The sequence below is a fragment of the Eumetopias jubatus genome, unplaced genomic scaffold (assembly GCF_037043125.1).
Source record: "Eumetopias jubatus isolate StellerSeaLion01/CBP00866 unplaced genomic scaffold, mEumJub1_p1.0 scaffold_3, whole genome shotgun sequence".
NCBI lineage: Eukaryota > Metazoa > Chordata > Mammalia > Carnivora > Otariidae > Eumetopias > Eumetopias jubatus.
Genome location: NW_028274809.1, coordinates 81,544,677 through 81,570,925, shown reverse-complemented (window position 1 = coordinate 81,570,925; position 26,249 = coordinate 81,544,677). Strand labels below are relative to the sequence as shown.

The 26,249-nt window shown below is 34.2% G+C and overlaps 2 protein-coding genes across 5 annotated transcripts in view; one reads left to right on the top strand and one right to left on the bottom strand.

The window, feature by feature from the left end:
- The window catches only part of ORC4 (origin recognition complex subunit 4), a 96,684-nt gene extending 83,522 nt beyond the window's left edge, over window positions 1-13,162 (bottom strand). The window contains exon 1 of one of the 3 annotated variants that reach the window (XM_028123800.2): window positions 13,061-13,162. The gene's annotated coding sequence lies outside the window, so the exon portion shown is untranslated. Of the gene's footprint in view, window positions 1-12,063; window positions 12,174-13,060 lie in introns of those variants that run through there. The other 2 variants (XM_028123795.1, XM_028123796.2) reach the window with 2 other exon arrangements.
- MBD5 (methyl-CpG binding domain protein 5) overlaps window positions 12,545-26,249 on the top strand; it is a 433,194-nt gene continuing 419,489 nt past the window's right edge. For both annotated transcript variants that reach the window (XM_088021713.1, XM_088021712.1), the window contains exon 1: window positions 12,545-13,118. The gene's annotated coding sequence lies outside the window, so the exon portion shown is untranslated. The remainder of the gene's footprint in view (window positions 13,119-26,249) is intronic.

Genomic DNA, 26,249 nt, shown 5'->3' with positions numbered 1-26,249 from the left:
AATGAAGACCACATTCTGAGCCATAAAATACACCTCACATTTGAAAGAATAGAAATCATATAAAGTATGCTCTAACAGCATGATGAAATTAAACTAGAAACAAATAGAAAGATACCAAGAAAATCCCATAACACAGAGACTAAACAACACACTTCTAAATAACACATGGGCCAAAGAAGAAAAATCAAGAAAAATAAAAACTGGGAAGGAAATGAAAATGCATATAGAACTCAACCAAATATAAGAGATGCAGCAAAAGCAGTCCTTAGAGGACATCTTATAGCACTGAACACATATTAGAATAGAAAAAACACCTAAAAAAATCAGTAATCTAAGTTTCTACCTTAGGAAACTAGAAAAAGAAAAGCAAATTCAACCCAAACTATGAAAAAGAAATAATACAAATTAGAGTACAAATCAATCAGGAAAATCAACAATGTACCTGGCCCAGTTTAAATTTAAAATTTATTAACATCTTGCCAGGCTAAGAACAAAAGATTTTACAAAGACACAAATGACTAATATCAGAAATGAAAGCAACACCATCAGTACTGACCCTATAAACATGAAGATGATAAGAGAAAATTATGAACTATGCCCACAAATTTGATACCATGATGAAATGAACCTATTCGTTGAAAGATACAATGTAACAAAATATATACAAGAAAAAAAACAGATAATCTGAATACATTTATATGTATTAAAGAAAGTGAATCAGTAAATAACCTTCCAAAACAGAAATCATCAGGCCCAGATAGGTCCACTGGTAAACTCTACCAAACATTTAAGGAAGATATATCGATTCTTTACAAATGATACCAAGTCTCTTTCAGGAAATAAGGATGAAGGAATACATTCTAATTCATTGTATGAGCTAAGCATTACCCTAATAAGAAAACCAGACAATGACATTACAAGAAAGGAAAGCTATATACCATTATCTTTCATAAATACAGATGCAAGAATTCTCAACAAAAAATTAACAAATTCAATCAAACAATATATAAAAATAATTATACACAAAAAAATAAGTGGGATTCATTCCAGGTATGCAAGGCTCATTGACCATTCCTAAAGCAAGTGATATAATCCGTTAACAGCAACAAGATAAAAGAATAACACTTTATCAAGAGATGCAGAAAAAACATTTCACAAAATCTAAAACCCATTCAAAACTACACTAGGAATTGGGACACCTGGATGGCTCAGTCAGGTAAGCAACCAACTCTTGATTTCAGCTCAGGTCATGATCTCAGGGTTATGAGACTGAGTCCAGCATCTGGCTTTAGGCTGGAAGTGAAGCCTGCTGAAGATTCTCTCTCTCCCTCTTCCTCTGCCCCTCTCTCTGCTTGTGCACGCCATCCCTCTCTGCTCGTGCATGCCATGCACGCTTGTGCACGGTATCTGTCTCTCTCAAAAACAAAAAAAAACAAAAACAAAAACAAAAACACTAGGAATAGAAGGGAACTTCTTCAATGGAAAAAACATCTAAAAAAAAAATCTACAGTTAACACCACTTTTAATAGTGAGAAACTACATGCTTTCCCAATCAGATCAAGAACAAGGATCACCACTGGTATTCAAAATGTTACTTGAAACCTTAGCTAATGCAGTAAGACAAGAAAAGGAAATAAAAGGTATACAGATAGGGAGAAAGAAAACTGTTTGCAGATGACAAGATCATGTATGTAGAAAATCCCAAAGAATACATACACACAAACTACTGAAGCAAAGCTGCAAGATACAAAGTTAATATACCAATGTCACTGCTTTCTTACACACCAATAATGCACTGGAATTTGAAATTAAAAACACAGTACCATTTATATTAGTACCAAAAAAGAAAACCCCCACAAAAAACTTACATAAAAATCTAACAACATACAAGATCTACATAAGGAAAACTCTAAAACTCTGATAAAAGAAAATCAAAGAGGATCTAAATAAATGCACAGATATTCCATTCACATGCATAAGAAGACTCAGTATTATGTCAGTTCTTACAAACTTGATCTATAAACTCAATGAAATCCAAATCAAAATCCTAAAGTTATTCTGTGGATATGATAAACTGATTTCAGGTTTACATGGAAAGGAAAAAGACACTCAAGAGCCAACACAATATTGAACCAGAACAAAGTTTGAGGTTGGAAACTACCCCACTACAATACTTACTATAAAGCTAGGCTAATCTATACAAGTGACCTTTGAACAAGAGTTTGAACTGTGTGGGTCCATTTATACACTTTTTTTAAATATATACAGTACAGTACTGTAAATGTATTTTTTCTTCCTTATGATATTCTTAATAACGCTTTCTTTTCTCTAGATTAAAGAATACAGCATATATTACAAAATATATGTTAGCAACTGCTTATGTTATAGGTAAGGTTTCCAGTCAACAGTAGGCTATCAGTAGGGGGGGCAGATTAAAGGTTATACACTCATTTTGAACTGTACAGGGGGTTGCAACCTGGGTTGTTCAAGGGTCAAATGCATAGTGTGGCAATGGTGAAAGAACAGAAAAATAAATAAATGGAACATAATAGAAAGCCAGAGCCAGATATAGACGCACATAAATATCTTTGACAAAGAAGAAATGATAATTCAACAAATAAAGTCTAATGGTAGTGGAACAAGTGAAGATATGTGGGCAAAAAACTGAGTTGACAAAGAACTTAAAACTTTCACAAAAATTAACACTAAATGGATAATAGACCTATACATTAAGTGTAAAGCTGTGTAACTTCTTAAAAGGAATATAGGGGAAAAAAATCTATGTTACTTTGGGTTTGACAATGATTTTTTTTATTCTTTTTTTAAGTAGGCTCCAGGCTGGGCTCCAGTGCGGGGCTTGAACTCATGACCTTGAGATCAAGACCTGAGCTGAAATTGAATCAGAAGCTTAACTGACTGAGCCACTCAGGTGTCCCTGGCAATGAATTTTTAGATACAACATCAAAAGCACAATCCAGGAAAGAAAACACTGATAAACTGAATTTTATTTAAATTAAAAACTTCTGCCCTGCATAAGACACTGTTAAGAGAAGACAAGCCACAGACAGAAAAAAATATTTGCAAAACACATATATGATAAAAGACTGGTATCCAAAACATACAAAGAACTATGAATTCTCCTTAATGATAATGTATCAATACTGGTTTATCAACTGCAATAAATATACCACTCCAGGAAAGATGTTAACAATAAGGTAAACTAGGTTAATAGTAGCGGAGCTAGGCCAGTAGGAATATATGGGAATTTGTTGTATTATCACATCAATTTTTCTGTAAAACCTAAAATTGCTCTAAAAAATGAGTCCATTAACTTAAAAATCCAAAATGGGAAAAAAAAAAAAAAAGGATGGAGCAAAGTGCAAAGTCACAATCTTCACTTTTCTCTGCTGTCAACTATGGTGATCCCAAAACACATGGGAAAATATAGACCCAAAAACTCTTTACTCTTTTTAATGACAATTTGTGAAAAATCCAGGTGGGAACACAAACTTATGGAAGATTTGTGAAAATGAAATGTTAAGTACAAAAGGCAGTCACTTTCAAGTCAGTAAAACAAGCAACCTATAAAATGAAGTAAAAATCTCTGTAAAATACAATATATGGGCAAAATCTGCTTTGGGAGAATATGACCCTATGAGAATGTTTGCAAAACAATAATGGTAATTCAAAGAAAATATTAACTACTTTAAAAATATTTTAAAACTAATTCATCTGTTTGTTTTTGTTCTTAAAGAAATCAGAAGAATAGAATATTTACATATGAAAGTAAGAATACTTATATATGAAAATAAGAAAAATTTTTGTATTTTATTCATTCTTGTCAACACTGATCATGGCACTATTCAGGAACATAACTAATATATAATTTGACTATATAAAGTTATCAGTGCTGTGACACTAAACATTGTATTTTAGCTTCTAAACATATGTCACATACAAAATTTGTTTCAATATAAATTTTTAATACATGATGCCCACCATCAATCAGAGTGGTGCTATATATATCACATTAGACATGATTCAAACAGAGGTCTAATGGCTATTAGTTCCAACACAGCTTTTAGAGGAAATATTTTTGGTTTTTAATCATTGTAAAGTAACTAAGACATACACAAACCTAGAAGTGATTATTTTAAGAAAACAATATAAGTTGACATTTCTAGGTCATCTATATTAAAAATGTATATTCTTATAATGGTGTCCAGATGAAAGCATATGGGAGAAAGTGAAAATGTACATGTGCACCAAAAGAAAAGCTAACACACTTAGACCTTTAATATTGTCAAATCTGATCTCAATCTTTTGGTCAAAACTTCATAGGCATTTCATTGCCATGTTAATCAAAGAAGCAGTAAAATATCTAAGATTTTATTGTGTTTTTACTGAAGATGAGAAGGGACATTGAGAAAAGGATGTGATATTAAGGGGAAAAAGAGAGGAAAAACTAGCAACCCCAAGAGATGCTTCTTTGAGGATAAGCACCTAGGAAAGGATCTGGAGTGAAGAGGGGGAATAAGACTGAAATAGAAGGGGAAAAACTGTCAATTCCAGGTTTCATCTACCTCCTAATTTATTTTTTTTTAAAGATTTTATTTATTTATTTGAGAGAGAGAGAGAATGAGAGATAGAGAGCATGAGAGGCAAGAGGTTCAGAGGGAGAAGCAGACTCCCTGCTCAGCAGGGAGCCCGATGTGGGACTCGATCCCAGGACTCCAGGATCATGACCTGAGCCGAAGGCAGTCGATTAACCAACTGAGCCACCCAGGCGCCCCTACCTCCTAATTTATAATGTTCAACTTATATCTCATTTTCCAATTTAAGCATTTCATAAAACATAGTCTCATCGGCCAATCCTGTTCAGATAAGATAAACACATAACAACAAGGTCACTTAATAACCACCAGTATTTTAATTTGGGCTAAAATTCATCTTCAAAAAACTGAAGTGCTGAAATAGTTAAAATTAAATGGAGGCCTCTATCCCACTCCAACAGAAGACAAGGTTCTATAGAGTAACACAGAAGAACTCTACATTGGGGAATACCATGCACAGCAGAAAATGAGGGTATCATAAAAAAAAATCAGGGGTGCCTGGGTGGCTCAGCTGGTTAAATGGCTGATTCTGGATTTCAGCTCAGGTCATGATCTCAGGGTCGTGGGAAGGAGCCCCATGTAGAGCTCTGTGCGTGGAGTCTGCTTGTCCCTCTCCCCTCCCACTGCCCCGCTCGCTCACTCTCTCCACCACTAAAGTAAATAAATAAATAAAATATTTTAAAACAAAATCAAATGTTGTGATTCTTGTGCTGTTTTGACCTAGTTCTCAAAGCACTGGCAACCAGGCTTATGCCATGCACAAGGTTTCTCATAACAGACATTAATGACATTTTGAACTAATTCTTTGTTGTGGGTGACTGTCCTATGCATTATAGGATATTCAATAACAACTGCAGCCTCTATCCACCAATTTTCAATAGCATTTCACCCTTAATAATCACGTATGTCTCTGGACATTGCCAAATGTCTCGTGGGGGGGCATAGTGTCACAGCTGAGAACCACTGACTTAAGACGCAAAAGACTGGAAAATTGTTTTCACCGGGCTCTTGTTAGCCCAAGAGAAAAGGCTTCCAAATAACACCAAAAAAGTGGATATCAGGGTTCCCCCACCAAATATGCTCCGGCCAAATCTTTCCACAGGGAGATCCATTAATATCTAGCAAGCCTCAGCCAAATTCACAGAGCATGAAATAGCTTCTTAATGCCCTTTACATAAATTTGAACACACAACAAAGGATCACACGATAGCTGAGGAAAGCCTCTAAGATGAAAGCCTTTAAAACATCCTAACAGAAAGGATAACTTGGGAGAAAAGAGAGTAAGCAGGGAGAAATAAATTTCAAAATGTAACTTTAATTAAATTCATAAAGGAAAATATCAGGATGCCATTTTAAAAATGCAGAGATCAAAAAAAGTATTGGAAATTAAAACCATAACAACAGAAATTAAAGTCTCAAATGTTTAAAAAATCAAGTAAGTTTTCAAGAAACTAAAACAAAAAGACTGGCAAACGATCAAATATGTGAGAAAAGAAATAATCTAAAAATATAATGTCTAATTGCAATTTCAGAACCAAAAACACAAGCAAGGAAATTACAGTAGAAGTATCAGAAACTTTCTCAGAGCTAAGGACTACAAGTTGCCAGACAGAAATAACCCATGAAATGCACAGCAAAGTGGATGCCTATAGACTCATAACTCCACATCACTGTGACATTTCAGAACAGTAGGTACAACAAAGAGAACGTTCTATAAGCTTCAAACAAAAAGGGTGTAGGAGCTCCACTGGGAAGAAAAAAGTGAAATGCAAATTGTTGAAAATATGACTTCAGATTTTATATGAAACACTAAGGATTCCTTCACAATTCTGAAGAAAACCATTTCCAACTTAGAATCCTACACTCAAACTAAGTTAGGGTAATCTAAAAACATTTAGAGGTACATAACACCTCAAAACATTTGCCATTTAGCTACTGGAGATTGTGACCAAACAAAATGAGGATAACATTAACCTTAATAGGTAACAATTAACTCTTTAATGATAACCTATATTAAAGAAATTCTAAAGCATGTACTCAAACAAAAGAAAAAAGATCCCCAAAGAAAATTCAGAGATGCAAACATTAACACAAGCAAAGAATTACATGGGATCTAGGAGAGGATCCATAATTAGACAGAGAGAGGTTGCAGGGGCAACCATATCAAGCAGCCCCTAAACTGGAGATCAGAATGTTCTAGGAGAAATTTTCTCAAAGATGGTTAAACTAAGCAAAAAAAATATATATATATACACATATACATGTATATGTATATATACGTGTACATGTACATATATACACACACATACACTTCTGAACCTATGGAGAGAAGATGCTGACAACATGCAGATTTTTTAGAACTGAATTGATAAATATTGAGAAGCTATACAAACATAGAATCTTTATCTACCAAAAACTAAGGTATCACTGGAATGATGGGGGGAGGGCTTGGGTATTTGGGGGAAAAGCCTAAATTTACACCACCCATAGAGGACGTCAACCGATAGATAATGACTAAAATGGAAAAATCAAGTGGTAGCATATGGTACTTGGAAATACGGAGTTAAATACCAAAACAATCAGCCAAAAAAAGTTTAAAAAGTGTTTACCTCTAGAGATGGGGAAATGGGGGCTTTAAGAGCCACCCTGTCCAACATCACACCCTTCCTGGGGCTTAGCAAGATGTGGGGATAAAGGCCCAACCATTTCAGTCCACCATGGTACAACTCTGGTGGGCCACATTCTGGAGAATTAAACTTGTGATAAATAAACGTAAGCTGTTTTTAATAAGCCATGTAGAAGTAGTTAATATTTCAAGAACGTGTTCTTTTACATTTTAGACTATTAACTCAAAATCTGCTTGAAACTATTTTCTAAATTTTAACTAACTTGGTGGGGGGCGGGGGCGCCTGGATGGCTCAGGTGGTTAAGCGTCTGACTCTTGATTGCAGCTCAGGTCATGATCTCAGGGTTGTTAGATTGAGCCCTGCCTAGGGATCCCCACAAGCAGGGAGTATGCCTGAATTTCTCTCTCTCTCTCTCTCTCTCTCTCTCTCTCTCCCTCTGCCCCTCCCCCCACTTGCATGCACATGTGCTCTCTCTCCAAAATAAATACATAAAAACCTTCAAAAAAATAAATTCTAATTAACTTGATTATGCTATAGAGCCTTATGTGATTTAAAATTTTTTAAACTAATGTATGACTTAAGTTAAAACACACAAGTTTGGTTGGAAGTAGAAAGATCTTGAAATCAATTCTCAAAAATTTTTTAAAAGGAAAAAAAGAGGATAAGGGTTCTATTTATGGTAATGGCTGATCAGATCAATCCCGCTGAAACCAACAAAAAATTCTTCACAAATAAATAAAGCAGTATGAAATTGCACACCAAAATCTAGAAAGTAAACCAGAAAAATAAACCCTATACTCAGTTACTTCTTCCTGAGGCCTTTTACCTTTCCAGAAGAAAAAGCTGAGAAAATAGAAGAAAGGCTGAGCTGCTGGTAGATTTCCTGGGCTATGAGGGAAAAAAATCAAAACACAGGATCGACCAAAAGTGGGATGCAAATAAATCATCACCCAAATTAAAGCTGAGATCCTAAAGGCAAAATCATCAGGTCAGGGAGAACCGGATGTAAAATAGAACTCATACAACTCATGACTTGTAGCCCTGCTTAATGTCATGTGTATGTGTATGTGTGTGTATAAATACAAATATATGTTTTATAGATTCATATATATATAAAACAAGTAAGTTTTGAACATGAACTAAGTGACTTGGGACTGGTAGCATGCTTAATCATCTTTCCTAGGAAAACATGGCTTCTTGAAAAATATACCATTATCCTAAGACTTAAAAAATCCTATAATTTTTCAAATCCAATAACTAGCATGTAGGCACACAAGAAAAAAATCATGAACCAGCAGAAGCAGACCCTTAAAAAATTAAGAAACTGAAATTATCAGTCAAAAACAAATTATGAATAATAAAAATAAAAGCCACAACTGTAATTTTTTAGCAAGTAGCTACAAACAGGAAGAATTGGGGTGATTTACTTCTTAAAAACCCACTGACCCAGAGATTCAAGCATCTCAGTTTACCCAAAACAGGAAAAAGAATTCTATACAAAACATCATAAAGAAGTAGCAGAAAACTTAAGACAAAGAAAACATTTTTTTAGATTTCTTTCAAAGCAGCAAGTATTAGATTGACAGCTGACTTCTCAAAATCACTAATGGAAGCCAAAAAAAAATCAAAAAGCAAAAAACCCACAGTGGAACATTATCTTCAAGATTCCGACAAACAATCACAATCTACAATTTAAAAGACCCAAAACATTCTTCAAGATTGAAGATGAAACAAGACACTGTAAGGTAAGCAAAAAATTAAGAAACTGATCGTCAGTACATCTGTAGTAAAGATATTCTAAACAGTATATTAAAAGATCTTAAAAAAATTCTATAAAAAGATCTTTAAAGAAAATTCAGAGACGGAAAAATTAATGAAGACTGAAAATGGTAAAAATAATAGGAATATGTAACTGAACATTGATGGTAAGAACAGTACTGTTCAAGTGAAATACAATACCACTCATATATATATATAATTTAAAATTTTCTAGTACCCACATTAAAAAAAAGTAAAATTAATTTATTATAGTTTCAACATGCAATCATAATAAAAACCTGAATTATTTTACACTGGTTTCATACTCTTAGAAATCTGGTATTTGACATTTACAGAACATGACAGTTCAGATGCTAAATCGTCATCAGAAATACTTGATCTTTATTTTTATAGTTTCAAGCTGAAAGGAACATTTACATACCCAAGTTGTTCCAGACATACTTAAGGGTTTTTCAACAACTGAATCAAGTTATCAATTTTCAAATTTAAATTAACACTACATAAAACTAAAAATTCAGTTCCTCAGCAACACTAAGCACATTTCAAGTGGTCCACGGCCAGCCACAAGCGGGCTAACAGTATTGGGTAGCACAAGTATAGAACCTCTTCCTTTGAGTTAAAATTACAAATAGATTTAAAATAATGCTAATAGCATATAAGCCAGTAAGGAATGAAATGAAGATAAAATCACTGAGGATGCAAGAAATGCTCCAAGCACAGAGAAAATATTTGCCACACTGGTCTAATCTTTAAGTAAAACATCGACAACCCAAAAGAAACATTGTGAATAGGAAAAGACATTTCAAACAAGAAATTGAAATAGCCAATAAATTTTTTACAAAATGCTCCAAGTCATTAATAACCAGAGCACTGTAAATTAAAACAGTAACATAAAGCCACATTCATCACGTTGGCAAAAATGAAAAACATCAACTGTTGGTGAGACATTAGAAAAAAGTTATGTATCATACACTGCTGGTAGGAGTAAATTGATATATCTATTTTGGAAAAGTCTGGCATAATCTACACTCTCCAAAAATGCATGCTATGTGCATAAAGTACATGCATAGAACATCTATAGTAGCATTGCTTTTAACTGCTAAAAACTGGGCACAATCCAAATGTCCATTAATCTTAGAGTAATTAAATTACTTGTGGTTTATTCATAAAAGAACTTACTACACCATTTACTATAGACATTACCATACAAAAATGAAAAAATATGTACTACAGCTAAATCTACTGACAGGGTTAAAAAAATATTGGTGACCACAGAGGAAACATACACAATGTGTAATTCTTTTCTAATTTTTTTAAAGATTTTATTTATTTATTTGACAGAGAGACAGCAAGAAAGGGAACACAAGCAGGGGGAGTGGGAGAGGGAAAAGCAGGCTTCCCGCTGAGCAGGGAGCCCGATGCGGAGCTTGATTCCAGGACCCTGGGATCATGACCTGAGCCGAAGGCAGACGCTTAAACAACTGAGCCATCCAGGCGCCCCTGTAATTCTTTTCATACAGGTAAAACACAGGCAAAATTCATCTACATCGTGTAGGAATGCCAACATTGGTGGTTAAAAAAAAATACTTGAAATGAAAATTCAGTTAAGTGTTAACCTCTGGAAGTGGTGAGCAGGAGAATATTCAGGAATGGATGGGGGGGGGGGGAAGAGTAGGTCTCCAGTGCCAAGAATGTTTTAGTTCTTGACTTTGGTAGCGATCACCAGAGGGTTCACTTAGTAATTATTCATTATACTGCATACCTATGATTTGTGCCATTTTTTGCATATTTAGTATCTTAACATAAAAAAATTTGTTACCGAAGGCACTTAAATTACTTTGCTGTAACTTTTTTTCTTTTATAAAGTGGTAAATGTTTAGCTGCAATACAAACAAAATTTTAAGGCACAGGAGTCTAATTTTTACTCCGTTTTGACAAAAGACTACTACACACAGAGAAAGAAGCACTAGGCAATGATGTATAAATACGGTCCATTGCCAAAACATAAGTAAAATGTAGAAAAGTAGCAACTTTGATAGTGTATCCTAAAGAACTCATTACAGAATTAAATAATACCAATACAACAAACATGAGGAATTTTAGATGATTGGTCTTAAAAAAAACCATAAAGGGTGATAATCTTTCAAAGTACTTTTACCAAAGGTAACTGAAAGATCGCAATGGTTCTAGTTAAGATTGTATGAAATGAATATGAAAAAGAAATGGTGATATTTTACTAAAAAAGCCTTACTAATGCAAATTCATGAATTCTTCAATAGTTGGAATTATTATCTTATGAGGGAAACATTTCCAGCAAAAATAGTTGGTATTTGAGAAACCAAAGGCTCTAAATCCGAAACTAGTAACCAAAGAAACTTAAAACAAAATATCCATTTAAAAATCTCTAATGTACACTACAGAAAAGGAAAATTTTATGTCCCTTCTCTATAAACCGTACAACATCAAGGAGTACACAATCCCATATCCCTTTTTGAGAACAAGCATAGGCGTTGTGTTGCATCAACAACGCCAAGATACGGGAGGCAAATTCCATTCAGGACTTCTCAGCTTGCTCCCTCCTCCCCAAAACCACTCCAGAATTCCAGGGAGCATAGCAAAGTAAGGAATGATGGTCATAATACCCAATGCAAGTAATGCATCCATTGCCAGAAGTTGTCAAAATTCACACATGGAGCTTTTCTCTCCCCCTGCTCTGAGCTGAACAGTCAACAGAGTCATCTCTGATCCCATTTCTCTTTAGAAGCGTGATCATCAAATTCCCCCCCAAGACCGGGTGCAGTCAACACCCCACCAGAGATCTACTCTCTTGAGGAATCCCTGCAGACTTCAGGGATTTGTCGGCAGCCTCACAGGAAGCCCACGAGACAGAAGGGGCCTGCCTGGTTTCTGGCCTGCCTGGCCTAGACGAGCCTGCCCTCTTCCCGCATTCCCAGTCTCCGCAACCTTCCGTCCTCATTCTTTTCGATTCCCTTTCGTCCTGGCGACCTTGGCCTTCGTTGTGAGGCCAGCCTACCCCATGTTACCTCTCACAGAAAAGTCCGCCCTTAGCAGGGCAGAGTATGAATTTGACGACCACAGGAATCGCTTCACAGGCGCCGCTCGCAGCGTAGTCTGCTCAGCTTCACCTGCTACGACCAACGGTACACCACTACTCCCGGCATTCCCCGCGCACGCACCGCGTCTCTCACCCCGCCCCATTCCCGCCCCAACACGTGACCTACATGCGTCTCCGTCCCCGCCCACTTCCGTTCCTCCACTTTCCCTTAGGAGAGAGGAGGGGCAGGGGGTGTTAAAGAGTAGCGACTTCCTCCTACTCCCCGCCCCCGCCCCTCTACCCCCTGCTACAATGTCTTCCGGGTCGCAAGTGCCTCGGAGCCTTCTGGGAAACCGTATCATTTCCTCCCCTCCCCCTCCTCCTGTCTTCAACCAACCAGCCTCCCGTCAGGGAGGGGCATGCGCAGTGAGTGCCTCCCGTCTCTTCTACCCGAACCCCCCCTCCCCCCCCCAGCAGAGAGACCCCAGCAGCAGCAGCAGCTGATGATGAAGAGAGAGGCAGTGGCAGAGGGGGGGCACCTTTTATTTCTATTTTTAAAGGGACAGGACACTAATTTTACCCCACTTCAACCTTGAATTGAGGGGGGTGGGGGGAAGGCGGCTGAGTTCCTTCCCCCACCCTCCAGCCCTGAGACCTGAGAGGGGGATTGAGCCTGAGAGAGAAGAAGGAGTTTCTTCTTCTTCGAAAACCCCCATCCACGACTCCTACCCCCTCACCCCTCCACTAGCCTCCCTCCCGAGCCCCCTCCACCCTCCTCCTCTCTGGCCGTGAGAGGAGGAGAGAAAGAGACCAAAAGCCTCTTAGCAACACAGACCCTTCTCTGCTGCTGCTGCTGCTGCCGCTGCTACTGCTGCTGCTGCTGCTTGGCCCTGGCTGGAGACATCTCACTACACCCAGGAGCAGCCACTTCCCCAGCTCTCCTCCTCCTTCGCCGCCTCCTCCTCCACTCCCCCCCCCTTTATTACCCTTTGTGTCATCCTCCACAGCTCCAGGGAAGGCACTCAAAAGTGGGGGGCAGGAAAGGTAAGTGTGTCTGTTGGGGCTTCATTGCCTTCCTCTGGCTCTGACTTTAACTCCGGGGCAGCAGTAGCACCAAACCACATACGCAGTGGAGCTCCGGGGTGAGGAGGGGGTGGTGCTGGGGTGGGGGGGGGAGTGAAGGAGGGGTTGGAGTGGGGAGGGGTGTGTGAGGTGGGTGCCCATCCTGTCAGAGGAGGAAGGGCACTTTTATTTTTATTTGCTGTTGTCAAAAGTGGTTTCTCTTCTCCAGCTAACATCTGATTGTGTCTTGCTCCAGTGGGGGAGAATACAAAAACAACCCCCTCCTTCCTCCAATGAGGCGCCAGGGAAAGAGACAGAAAGAGGCACACTTTCTAGATGTCACTTGAAAAAATTCGTTTGGAGAGCTTTTTTCCTTTTTCCCCAGGAAAAGCTCCACTGCATTTGTTTCTGAGTGGGAAAATGTCGGGATCTGGATTGTATTGGAACTGCTTATCCATTTGTAGACCTGAGTGTTTTCCCCTTTTTGATTCTGTATGTGATTTGGAAATTGACTTCAGTGTTGGAACAGACTTGATTGGTTTTTGCTTTCTGGGTTTAATTTTCCTTTTTTTGTTGTTGTGTCTGACTTGCATGGGAAATTTCAAATTTTTAGTTGATAGAGGCCTTTGGTTAGGTTTTGACTTGTATTACTGCTTGTTTTGTTAAATGTTTGTTTCATACATCAGCATGTAAAGTTCAAAGCTTAAAATGCTCAAAGTTTAAATACCACCGGTATTATCTCTTCCTACAGATATTTATTCTTGATATTTATTTTCCACAAGACGAGAATATTAGCTATTTTCTAATTAATCTGGGTATTTTTCTAACCTTTGTAACTTGTCTGAACAAGTAATCCCCATTGAAAACTTTATGTTGTTCTGGCTTCATGGAAGGCCAAACCTCTCCATCAGTAGTTTGCTGGATTGGTACCACTTTCAGTTTTAACTGAATTATTTATTTTGTGTTGTAAATTGAGATGAGTTTTTCATCTCTTGGGGTACTGAACCAAATTGCTCACTGTACGTAAAAGGAGACATTTCTAAAATATATTTTCATGAGTCAAATCATGAAGTCGTAGTTAGTATATTCATTGTAGTTAGACATGAATTGAAAGATAAATCCGGGTTTAGGTTTATAGAATAACAGTCTTCATAAAAATCACTATGGCTTTCAAATTCTTTGCTGTATTTTATTTCACAAATGCTAGGAAGTATTTTTCCAATGTAGGCCTTTTACTAGGGCTTACATTGGAAAGTGGCATTTTGTTTCATACATACATTTCTTTATCCTTTCCTTGAAGATGGTTGCACACATTCATATATACACTCTCTCACACACACCACACTCTCTCTCTCTCTCTCTCTGTCTCTCTCTCACACACACACCCTTTTTTGTAACTGCATTGGTATCTCTGATCCCATAATTTATGTCAGCAAAAAATATTCTTCTGTAAAGCAGCAATTTTATGATCAGACTGGTAGTATGAAAACAGCAGTTTGATCAAATAGAAAAGATTGAAGAAAAATAAATCTAGATGGATAATTGACATAAATATTATTAAAACATGGTAATACTTTTAATTTTTTATTTTTTGATGGTAAAGCCGAAACATAATGTGCTTCTATTTTAGTGGCAGAAATGCACTGCAAATGTAGAAACTTGTTCTGTAAAATTTTCATTAATGTGTGCAAAAGTAGACATTTAGACACAGGGGAAAAAAGCTGTGTAGCAGTAAACAATATGGTCTTGTTTCCCCTCCTTTCTGTCATCAATTTGAACAGTTCCTTACCTTTCTCTGAGGTGTAATTGGTGCACTTCAGCAGAAATCTGTGTCAAGTTCAAGTTTTTCTCCCAACATCAATACTACTATTTCAGGTCTACCTAGGATTTCTCGTCCTCACCCTAATTCTTCAACAACATTATCATAAGAGGGAGAAAGTAGAACTTAGTGAAGAAATCAATTTTAAGGACAGCAAATTGTGTATATAATTGGATGGTAGTTGCCCGTCGGCAGCTGAGTGAAAATTTACAGGCTTGAGTATAATACCTTTACTTAATTTATGTCTGCTTTTCTTTTGAAAACATTCCTTTATCCCACCAGTCCTAGGGTAAGTCTGTATGGTTTGAGAATTCCAGACTTCTTCTAAGTTGGATAATGATTTATATTTAGAAAACTTTTTTTATTATGGCTTATTTTTTAAATTTTAATACATTTTAGGATTGTAATTTTCATCTGTGTGATATCTTGGAGGTCACTTTATCCAGCTCTTCATTTAACATAATGCTGAATTTCAGAGAGCTTGAGGAACTTGCCTAGTTTCCAAGGCCTCTTAAGTGAGCAGAGTGTGGACCAGAGAACTTAGGTCTCTTAACATTCTCTGTGCTATACCACCTCATTTTCTTTTGTCAGAAATGAAACTCATTCAGTTTTGTGTATAGCACTTAGGGATTTTATATGGAGGCATATTGTTTTAAGAATATTTAGGTAAATTGCTTTAAGCCAAAATTTTGTCTATTTATAATTCAATTATTTGTTGTTGATTTAAGAGGTACTGATTTATCTCATTCTGGATAGTTACTATTTTGAGAATTATTTCAGCTTCCCCAGATGCTTATTTTTTCTCTGCACTTCTAATTAGTAAATATACTTCTTACTCTTGGATTAAAGACATATATATAGATAGTTAGATAGATGATGCATATTGTATTATAAATGTTTACGTATTAGTCTTGCTCTGTGAACCACTTAAGACTAAGGATTTTTGTCTTGTTAACATTTTATATCCCTCATAGCAGTGTCAGTGTCCCTCATAGCAGTGTGTGGTGCATAGGAGGCCCTACTGGTTGCTTGTCATAATTGATAATAGAGTTAGGCATATTTGAATTTCTTTACTCCCATATGTAGGATTCTTTTCCTTTCTTCTCCTCCCTGCTACAATTTCTCCACTACCTCAGTGAATTTTTAAATTTATTTTTACTGTAGCTCTCACTTTTTCTGTTAGCCAAATTAAATCCCATTAACAATATAGTACTTAGAGAAAGTAAAAACATATTCCCTTTAATCCTTGTACAGGATGCAATTTAACAAAATAATGTATTTTTAATAAGAGATTTCAAAAAAATTCCAATTAAAATTAGCAAATGTTCAAGGTACACTTAAATTTCATTTCATTGAGTGACTAGTACAATAGGTTATTGGAATGATTAGGCCACTTCTGCCAGCTCTATAAAGCAACTGTTACTTAGGTGACATGTTTCCCTGACTTTGTTTTTTTGGTCCTTACCCAGACACTTATCAACTTTCCAGTTTTCTATGGATATGAAGATTTACTCCTAGTCATCACTGGGACCCCATGAAGTCAGCCAGAAAGCCTATGTCCAACTTATGTACCTTTGCAAACTTGTCTGGATTTTGAATGTATGTGCAAAATAGATTGTACTTAGGTATTCATTAAACATCTACTGAGTATCTACTGTCTTTCAGGCATTGTGCTAGGCATCTGAGAAACAAGGATGGTCCCTACAGTTTAATGTGAAGAGAGATTTTAATTGTATTCCACAAGTATATTGGTTATAACTATATTTTGATGTTTTTTCCTAAATAAATTTTATATTAACTAAACAGATACTGTTAGGTGGAAAAATGTGTGTTTAAGAAGGATATGGCTGTATTTTATTAAAATAGAAAAATATAAAGAAAAATTTTCCACTTAATACTGTATTCTGGGGATTTCTATTCTATATATAATTCATTAATTTTAGACCATAAAATTAGTCTATGTGGCTATCATTGCTAGTATTTTATTGATATATACTTTTATTTGAAGATTATCAACATTGTTCATTGAAGTATCTCATTAAATTATCCCCCCCAAAAAACCAAACCCAAACTCTCCAAACTTAAAGTTTTGTCTTTTTTTTTCTCAAAAGTAACTTTTCTTTTTATATATTATATAACAGGTTATCTTTCATGGTTCTTTGGAAGACATGGAACATTATCATTTTGATCATTTAGTTAATTTCTATAGTTTAAGTTAACAGTATAATTTAATTATCATGGAATAATTACAGTATATACTACTTAGGAGTTTTGGAATTTTCAGTGTACACTAGATAAATTCCTCCAAGATCCACATTAGGAACTTTCCAGTTCTAGCTCTAAATTGGTTAGTTGCAATTTTTAATCTTGCTTATGTGATACAATTTCAGTAAAATGATTTGGAAGTTTCTTAGGTATGGATGTTTCAAAACCAAAGGATACTATCTTGTTTCCTATCATGGCCTTCATATATAATTTAAAAATATTAGAAATTTCCTGGATTTTCTTTGTCCCCCTTAAATTGTACTTTTTAGAATAATATTGATTCACAATTTGAAAGGAAGGACTCTTGCTGGTACAGTATCTTGTGAAGGTAAATAGACTTCTGAAGGTCAATTCTGATCTCTTTCAAATTCATTCTTAACTTTTTATTCTAGTAATAATTATAGTTACCATTTATTATAAGTGCTTAACACTGTGATAAATATATCTATTTACTGGTCCTGTGAACTTTGAACATTGTTCCCATGTTACAAATGGGGAAACCTATTAGTGACAAAACATCATTTTACATATAGCAGCAAAATAATCATAGTAAATTCATAACACTTTTTAAATTTAAAACATGGTCACTATAGCTTTTATCAGTCAGTAAGTAGTCGTAAACATTAGTAAAATCATGGCCGCAGTAGCTTATTAGTAGAGTGTTGGAAAATTTCTAAAAGCTTATAAGGACAGAAAAACAACAAACCCAGTTCTTTATAAGGAACATAGATGCAGACCAGTGTGCAACTTGAAATAAAATACACTTGACCCTTTAACAACACAGGTTTGAACTGCAGGTCCACTTATATGCAGAATTCTTACAGTACTGTAAGTATACTTTTTCTTCTTTAGGATTTTCTTAACACTTTTTTTCCTCTAGCTTATTGTAAGAATATAATATTTAATACACGTAACATACAAAATGCATGTAAATTGACTACATTATCAGTAAGGCTTCTAGCCAACAGTAGGCTTTTAGTAATGAAGTTTTAGGGGAGTCAGAAGTTATATGGGATTTTCAACTGCCCAGAGGTCAGCACTCTCATTGTTCAAGGGTCAGCTGTATACATAAAGTCAGTCTTCTCTCTGTATGGCATAAATTACATTCAGGCTTTCTACATATTGAACTTCCTTTCTCTTGCATGGATTACATTTAGCGTTTTGTTAGGTGAAGTTTGAAGGTTCTAACAATTTGTAACCCAATGAATATTTACTGTAAACATTTTAATGTAAATGTTTTAATGGAAAACCTTTACACAGAGGGGACATATATTGCCTAGTGGTTGGGTATGTATATATACATATCTTCTAGACCCTGTATCTTACAAAATTTTCATAATTACTACATTATATATATAGAATTAGGTTTAGTGTACTCTTTTTAGTACTACTTAAAGTCAGAAATATTTTTAGTATGAGAATGGACAACATGTTGGATTCTCTAAGATACCTAAATTATTATATAGTTAAAGAGTCTCATGCTCTACTGACTGAGCTAGCCAGGCGCTGATTTATTTTATAGTTATTCTTTAAAGCAGCTACTGAATTAAAATACATTTTGACCCAACTAACAAGATTTGCTTTTACATTCTTTGCTTCTAGGAGAAAAGAGTAATTTTTTAAAATTCTATGTTGTTAAGTAATTTTCATATGCATCCTAAGTAAATACACATTCATCCTATATGCATAAAATGACTACATTGTTCTATAAATAATATGTCGATGCATTATGACCTGTAGAATTCAGATATATTTTTAAATGTAAAGAACTATGTAATCTATTATATTTCAGAGAGAAAACATTATAACAAATTGGTTTTATTGCTTTAACGAATAATCTCAGTAGTTCGTGGGATAGAATAAGTCTATGGTCTCAAACAACTTCCTTAGATAACCTGAAGGTAATTCCTAAAAGGCAAAGGCAATACCTAAAGATAAAGGTTAAAAGTAAAGATTCTAACTCATCATTGTTTCTGTTTGAAGTATTTCTGTAATATCATGTAAGATTTCAGAAGTTGGAATGACTCAGTATAATTTTTCAGAGACCCAAGGTGAGAACTAGGCTTAACATATATTAAGGTATATCTTCTAATGTAGCTGTACATGATGGAAAAGAAAATCACTAATGATATCATACCTGGTGAAAAGCATATACTTCATTCATAGTTGTATGTGACTAATTCTAATTTGAGTTCTGTTTCAGTTGACCTATATAACCTTTTCTTAGAGAACTTGTAATTAAAATCTGTGTTATTGAGTAATTTATTAGAACATATTGTTTTAAAGGACAAAAATGAGTTCTATAAATCAGTCACCCACCTTACAATGGTGAAAATTTTTTCACATCCATGCTTCACTGAGTTCTTTGCCAACCAACCAAGATTCAGGAAATTAGAGGAAAAATTTCTGTATGGTGCTAGTGTTAAAATTTACATTATTGTGCTCCCTTTTTTTAAATTTCAAGTCTATATCTTGAACGTTGGAAGTAAACCTAAAATTAAAATGTCTCTTAAGGTTGATTGAATACTAAATTATATTAAGATTCATCCTTGTATCCAAAGCTATTGTTTTCTATATACCTTGAGTCCAGAAATGTCTACTGATTTGTTGGGCAATGATTAACTTAATCAATACATACATTCTTAATATTACTACTATCTAAAAATAATAATCTTGGCTGTATACATACAGTCACTAATGTTGGGGGAGGCAAGTATTCCACATTCAACAAAAGAAAAATACTGATTTTTAAAAAGCTTCTTTACTTGGGATATGCAGATATAAAAAAACAGCTTTTATATAAGATCAAAAGGATTTTTACTTATTTGGAAAGTTAAATGTAAAGTTTATCGTTAACAAATATTAAACTGATATTTAGAAAGTCAAATACATGTTCCAGTAATGACAGAAATGTAGAGGCTATTTTTTAGCATTATTCCAAAATCATTTTCCTTCTCCCACATTTGTCACACAGGAGTTTGTGCTGAAGGATTTCTTGGCCATTTTAGAGACTGTAATCTAGTTAAAAGGTTTGTTTATACTTCCCATCTCTGTTCTGCTGATGGTATTAGAATGCAAGCCAGAGCCAGACATCTAACTGTTTATAACATTCAAACTTCAATTAAAGCTGCAGTGTTCAGTTCACTATATATCAGAAAGCTTTATACCAGCTACAAATATCAGCAGTAATGATGGCAATGATTTTGTGTAGCCATAGGCTTTCCTAAATCATGCCATTCCTTATGAATACTTTTTTCATTTAGGCAGTATTAACATTAATTCTTTCATAGAAGTCTAAAAATGAAGCTTATTTTCTACCAGAAGTAGTATAGCATTTCCTTCAGCAGTTTCTTTTGATAATAAAACCTAATAGCTTATATTATTATATATCTTATTTAAATGGCCCAGTTTAGGTTTTTTTTGATTAGTAAATTCTATAGTAGATTTGTTTGTTAGCTAATTGATTCAACTCCAGTTTCCAGTTTGAAGAGCATAGCAATATGTTGCCTGTTAGAAAACAAAAGTAACAATCACATTACTCCAGTGTTATATGTATGGGAGGAGACTAGACCTACATAATACAGATTTTAATTTTTAATCTTATGTTGCTTTTCTGGTCTTCTGTTCCTGCTGTTTGTGGTTTCTATGTTCTAAGTATGTTGGTAAACTATTTTAAAAGTTGTTTTCTTTTTGTAGCTGTTAAGAATTCTTTAAAAACATTTCTTCAGCAGCTTTGCTGTTTTTGTGCCATCTACCTCATTGATTTAGAAAATGAGTTATATGTGTATGTGTTTAATTTTTCTAATGAGTAGGCAAATTTGCTATATGATATTGCTTTCTCTTTTTATAAAACTAAATTTTACTTTTTACTAATTTTGGACCTTGATTACTAAATGTGTACATTCTTTACATACATATACTTTTTATTAAAATACAAGTTTATAGGAGGTTTAAACATTTAAGGAAAGATGAAAAATCATATTAAATTTAATGATTACTTGCTAAAATACTTTTAATTAAAATGTATTATAATGGAAAAATCTACACTACTCATTTTCCTGGACACTGAAAGAAATGATTCATTATTTTGAAATTTTATAAGAAAGAGAATTCTACCTATGGTCTCTGAGAATAAGAACTAATCACGACCATGCAAAATTTGGATTTGTAAGTTAGAAAACATGGAGAGATCTCTAAGATAAGCTAAACTGAAAACATGTCACAAAAAATATGTACACTATGATCCCATTTATGTAAAAAAATGCAACAGAATAATATGTATGTACTATATAAGAATATATACTTATGTACATATAATACATATGTTATACCATGTGCACATATATTTATAAAATAAAAAGTTGTATAAGATATATGCCTTATGTTTATGTAAATACATTAAGAAAAAGTCTGGAAAATATGTAGCAAATTATATCCTTGGTTTATAGAAAGTGTGTAAGTGGGATGCTGGAAGATTAAGAACTCTTACGGTTTTTATGCTTTAGCGTTACTTGGATCTATTTTTAACAATAAGTTTATATTCATGTAGTAATTTTATAATGGAAAAATATACTTATGTATTAAAGGAATGAGAAAACAAATGATCCAGGAAAATTGCCGTCATATCCCCTAATCGTCACATGAATATATCCCTTGAATACCTTGAAGAAAATTGAGTATTGGCTAATGATCATCATAGCTTAATGATCTAATCTTATCTAACAGGGTGAAAACATAGTCAATTGAGGGAGGAACAATGGATATAATCTATCCTGACTTTGAAATACTTTGCTTCTTATTGCAAAATGCATTTGTCACTTACCTGGGAAAATATTGACTAGGGAACTGGTGGTGAAGAATGTCAGTCATAAAGTGGTGACAATAAGTCAGTTTTAGTCTGAGATAAGATATATGTTGGACCTAAGATAGACTTTTATTATTTTAATCAGTGTTCCAGATTATATGCTCATTCAAAATACAGATGGCATAGTCACTTAAATTTTTATAATTTTTCTGTATTCAGGTAGTGGTTTGAATAGAAGACAAAGATAAAGCAAGTTATTAAGATTAAGTCTTTTTAAAATTGTCTGAAACATGTATTTGAAAAACACTTCAGGAGCTTTTGTAAAATAACATCAAACTGAGTATGAAAATATGCAGAGTAAAGAAGCAATTAGAATTCTGTAGAGTTAATCACGGTGGGCTTCTTGGGAGGACATGAGTTAATCAGAGTTTAGGTAGAGGAGAAGTCATAGGTTGGCTCAGGAGAGAGTAAATCAAATTAAGACAAGCTTCCAATGCAATGAGAGGATGGGGGAGCTTATTTTTAATAGTTTGAAGCTACAATTAAAATTCAAAATAACCTGGTAAATGAAGAAAGGGGTTAGAAATAATATACCTTGCATTTGTATTTTTAACGCTTTATTTCAAAGACTGCAGGTCAGAAAAGAAATAGGGAAAAAATAACTTGCATAAAACATAAGGAAGTGAATAGTTCTTTGCAATTATAACTGGAAAATTGTCAAGAGTCTAAAGCAAGTATATTCTGAATGAGTTGGAAATGAAACACTATGTAGTTAAAACAGGAAAATTTTATCCAAGGATACTAACTGAGATTCTTTTTCCTTTTATAATTAAAATTAATACCCAAGTTGGTCCCTAGGATCAATAGGAAATAGTATACAATTAAAACTATGAATCTTATATAGAAATTCTAAAAATAACAAAGGAATAGCTTATGTTTTCTCCATTTACTTATCAAGTTGTATTTGCATCTGGCATAATTTATTTCCACCTGGCCCCATCATGTCAATTACCACTCTACCTATTCCTATCATCACAAATTGAACTTTTTTTTCCTGAAAAATGTCAATTTTAAAGAGTTTATCAAATATGGCTCTGTGTTGTTTCCACTTGAAAAATCAGTGATTTTTCTCTTATGTAGGGGTCATTGACTCCGTATTCATTATCTCTCTCTCTTTTTTTTTTTACCAGTGGCTTTGTCAGTGTCTTTTTTCCAACAAGTATGTGTTGAAACCTATTATGTGCTCACTGGAATAGTGACCAAAAATAGACATGGATCTTGCTGTTCTGGACTTACCCTAGAGATATGGATATTAATTAAATAATCATATAAATACATGCAAAGTTGGAACTATTCCAATTGCTGTAGAGTGGTACATGGTACTTAATATAAGGGCTTTGAGAAGAATAATTTAACCAATCAGTGGGATCAAAGGAAGTTTGTGGTTTTTTTTTGGAGGAAGTGTTTAGTTAGCTGAAATCTTGATATTAGTTAATCAAAAGGGAGAAAAGTTTTCTAGAAGGAAGGAATAGTATGTACAAAGGTATTGAGGAAAGAGCATAGTACCTAACATTAGATGACAAAATGACAGAAATTTTAAGAACTAGAAAGTGCATGGTAAAAGGTAATGCTAGAGATTTATGTAGGAATCAAACTACAAGATGTTGTAGGCCAATGTTTTCTTTATCCTTAGGATTAATATTTATACTTAGACTAATATTCTTTATGCTCAGTGCAAAAACTTACTACTACTTATAAAAGGGTTGTGCTATAAGAGTTCATTTTTATTTCACTTTAAAAATCATAGTGCTTTATCCCATGGAATCATGGTTATAGTGGTCAGGTCATATAAAACCCCTTTAACACAAAAGAGTGGAAAGTAGTGGCCATAACATTGTGCCTTAAACATAAGTAGGTAGAGGTTAGGAAAGAAAAGCAAGAAAGGGAATTAAAATGAATGTATTCAAGAGAATATCCTGGGTGTGATTGACTGAGTTGTAAATAATGAAGAAAAAGAAAAAGCCTGCAAGTGTGCTAGGCTGGTGTAGGATATCATAGCAAATGATCTTAAGGGATACATTCAGTGGGACAACTTGAAAAGACCTTTAACTGGCACCTGGATATATCACATTTTGATATCTAGAGCAAACCAAGACAGAGTAGAAGACAATATTCACAAATTGAATATCCTGAATCTAGGGCATATTTGTGTTGATGTTATTAGAATATAAAAATTTTTTTAATTCCTTTAAGAAAAGCAGAATTACAAACTAATCACAATACGATGCCAACTTTATTTTGGTTATTTTTAGATTTATATAATCAGAATTAATTATAAATTATTAAGTTGCATTAACTATTTCAGGCCTCAATATTAGCATTGAAAATATGATATATCTCAATTGGAATAGTAGTTTAAAAGACAAAGTTGAAGAAATTTAATTTTCAATTGTTTTCCATTTAACTTATATTGTTGATAAAATATATTCATGTTAATCTTTAAGTTTTAAGCCTCTTTGAACACCAGTTTCTGTATTAAGTAATAATCTAATTAATAACCAAAAGTTCAAGAAATGCCCCCAATACTAAGTGCATTACAAAAAGTCGATTAAGTCACTTGAATTTTATTAAGACCAAAATGTCACAAAGACAACCAAGGATGATGTAAATATATATACAAGCGTTTATTGAATAGACAAGGTGCATCACATTACTGTTGGTTGATGAATTCTGCCAGTGCATCATCTATCAGTTGATCTTGAATTGAGCTTTCTGGCATTCTCAGAAATGGCAGACCATGCTTCTCAAGAGGTTAACATCTAAAATTAAAAACTACAGAATTGAGTTTACTGCTTCTTTATTCACTTGCTTTTTTACTAATTTATAGAACAATCTTAATGAAACAATATCACTAGCATTGGTTTATTTTTCATACAGCGTGTAGCAGACCACCTATGATTTCATTCATAGAACGTAAGTGTTTGGGAAACTTATTAGTGTTTAAAAGGTGGTTTACTAAATTTATTTAATAACTCTATGGGGTCAGGATACCTTTTAAACAGAAATGAAAAATCACTTAGGAATTGTTTAGGGATTGATGTGTTCCTTGTTTTACACTTTCTTACTTGTCTTTCTATCCAAGTGTATTCCAGAGATCCCTAGTTCTGTGATAAGCTAATAGGTATGAGACATACCCCACCAAAATTCCTTTATCAAATAAAGTTTAGAACATAACAATTATGATTAAAGAATGCACGATAGGATTTTTTACTGCACTAGTAATCACTAGCATGTATTGAGTGCTTACTTTTTGCCACTCACTTTGCTAAGCATTTTACATACATTATCTTATTTAATCCTCTTAACCAAAAAAAATTCAGAAGTATATTCTTCATATAATGTCACTGCTTATAAGCACCAACACAAAAAATTCTGTTAAGAATGCAAAAGTGAGACAAATACCATTTTAAACTGTTATAACCTTATAACGTTGGAAAAGAATGATTATGAAATTTATGCTTAAAATTAAATATTGAATTTAACAGTATATTTCTATATATTTTTTATATTTGGAGAGAGCTATTTAATTTTTTATCTGAGTGTAGTTGACACACATTATGTTAGTTTCAGGTATGTAACGTATTGATTCAACAACTCTATATGTTATGCTCACTGCAAATGTAGCTACCATCTGTCACCATGCAGTGCTTTTACAATACCATTGACTATATTCCCTGTGCTTTACCTGTCGTTCCTGTGACTTACTCATTCCATAACTGGAAATTGGTTGGATATCTGTATACTAATAATGAAGTAGCAGAAAGAGAAATTAAGAAAACAATTCCATTTACAATTGTACCAGAAAGAATAAAATACCTAGGGATACGCTTAACCAAGTAGGTGAAACACCTGTACTCTGAGAACTTATAAAACACTGATGAAAGAAATTGAAGATGACACAAACAAATGGAAAGATAACCCATGCTCATGGATTGGAAGAATTAATATTGTTAAAGTGTCCATACTACCCAAAGCAATTTACAGATGCAGTTCAATCTCTGTCAAAATACCAACAGCATTTTTCCAGAACTAGAACAAATATTACTAAAATTTATATGGTTTCACAAAAATAAACCGCCCAAAATAATGAAAGCAATCTTGAGAAAGAAAAACAAAGCTGAAGGTATCTCAATTCCAGAATTTAAGATATACTACAAAGCACTAG